This window comes from Gossypium raimondii, chromosome 5, assembly GCF_025698545.1.
Source record: "Gossypium raimondii isolate GPD5lz chromosome 5, ASM2569854v1, whole genome shotgun sequence".
NCBI classification, from domain to species: domain Eukaryota; kingdom Viridiplantae; phylum Streptophyta; class Magnoliopsida; order Malvales; family Malvaceae; genus Gossypium; species Gossypium raimondii.
Window position 1 is genome coordinate 31,898,670 of NC_068569.1, and position 2,289 is coordinate 31,900,958.

Consider the following 2,289-nt stretch of genomic DNA (forward strand, 5'->3'; position numbering starts at 1 on the left):
CACTTCTAACACATCCCAACCCTTCCCATCTTTTCACTTCTCTCTCATTTTTCTCTCTTCATCCCTTTCCATTTTTCTTCATTTCCTTCTCCTATTCCCTTTCTGATTTCATCTCTTGAAAAAGAGTCAATCTACCACCATTTGAAGCAGCATTCAAGTTTTTCACCTCTTGAAAAAGAGTCAATCTACCACCATTTGAAGCAGCATTCAAGTTTTCATAAGAGCCTTGGTTTGACAAGAACAAGCGGAGAAGAAGGAGAAGAGCAAACTAGTCAAGCCTCGGAGGATCACCAGATTTGATTCTTGTTCCCTATCCTTTTAATTTTGTTGTTATGATGAACATGTCTATGAATATTTGTGATGTTAAGATGTTTAATTTAATTAATATGGCTTACAATTGTAAGGTATTCTTTCTTTACAATTGTAGGGTAACTAATGAATTAATTATTTAAACGGATTGAAATTGTAATTAATTGACACGATACTTAATCAGTGCATGTTTAATCATCTACGGTAGCTGAGGGTTAAATTTGTAATGGTGTCTAACGATACATTAGCCTTGCATAACTTGCAGGATTATTGTGATTAAACTATTTCTAGGTAAAAATACATTGTTACCTCATGTAATCTTTTATGTGCTTATGAGATTAAATTAATTGCTTGAATTGACATGGAGATATGTACAAGAGATTATTTTAGTTTCATAAGTATGTATGTGCATTAACACATTTGCTTGTTAAAATTTGTTTAATCGGTTGAATTGACATAAAGATATGTCAAGATATAAATGGATTTTAGTAAGTAAGTCTTGAGTTGTCGCGAATTTATTCATAACAACATAAACACGAGTTTAATAATTCTAAGTTAAGAAATGTAATTAATCTAGCACAATTATGTCATCTTGATTAAAATCATCTTTTGAAATCGTGCATTGAAACTTTTATTTTATTTTTATTTATTTTACTTAGTTAAATTCCTAGTTTTTAATCACCTCCTCAAATCAAAATTTTTTTCTTCACCAAAGTATTTTTAAAATTGCATTCATAAATAATTCTTTTCATAGTCCCTATGGGTACGATAACTCGACATTTACTTGTCATTTTATTACTTGTTGCGATTGTGTACACTTGCACATTTCCGTCATTCCAAGTTTTTGGTGCCATTGCCGGGGACTGTTTTAAAAAGTCATTATTTTTGAATTTGTTAGTTTTACATTTTGTTTTATTTTTATATTCAATTTTAACTTAATTAATTTTTCTGTGATTATTTCAGGTGTTTATGAGTATTAACCAAATTATTGATTTACTCCTTATAGACCCTGAAATTGAACGAATTTTTTGACAGCGAAGAAGACAAGCAAGTCAGAGAAGGAACGAAGAGATGAACCTTGAAAAGTTGAATCAAGGAAACGGAGCAAACCCTGCTCAAAATCCTACCCTTATTGCTGATGATAGAGATAGAGCTCTAAGACAATATGTCGTGCCAGTGTTTCATGATCTTAATTCGAGTATTAGAAGTCCCAAAATTGAGGCACAATAGTTCGAGCTGAAGCCAGTCATGTTCCAGATGCTTTAGACAGTGGGCCAATTCAGTAGAATGCCTACCGAAAATCCTCATCTTCACTTAAGACTGTTTATAGAGGTGAGCGATTCTTTCAAGCTAGCCGGAGTACCTGAAGATGCATTACGATTGAATCTATTCCCATATTTGCTAAGCAACAGAGCTCGAGCCTGATTGAACTCATTGCCACCAAATTCAATTTCCACATGGCAAGAGTTAGCAGAAAGATTCCTCATGAAGTATTTCCGCATATCAAGAATGCTAAGTTGAGGAACGAGATCTTTGCCTTCCAACAAATGGATGATGAGTCCTTGCATGAGGCATGGGAAAGGTACAAAGAATTATTACAGAAGTACCCTTATCACGGAATTCCACATTGCATCCAACTTAAGACATTTTATAATGGTCTCAATGCCAACACGAGGATGGTAGTGGATGCTTCTAGTAATGGTGCTCTCCTTTCTAAGTCTTATAATTAGGCTTATGAAATCATTGAGAGGATTGCTAGCAACAATTATCAATGGCCAACTAATCGAGCAGTGTCAGCAAGACGAGTTGTTAGAATACATGAAGTAGACACTCTTACTTCACTCGCATCTCAGGTATCCTCAATATCCTCAATGCTTAAAAATTTTACCACTAATGGGTTTAATAGTTTCACAGCAAGCCACTGAATTAATTTAAAAATGTAGCCTGTGTCTATTGTGGGGAAGGACATTTGTTTGAAGA

General features: G+C 34.0%; 1 non-coding gene across 1 annotated transcript; it reads right to left on the bottom strand.

Moving 5' to 3' along the window:
- Positions 1–1,823: 1,823 nt before the first annotated feature.
- Positions 1,824–1,930, bottom strand: LOC128041440 (small nucleolar RNA R71). The gene has a single exon (XR_008196462.1). It is a non-coding gene; the product is annotated as a small nucleolar RNA R71 (small nucleolar RNA).
- Positions 1,931–2,289: the final 359 nt, after the last annotated feature.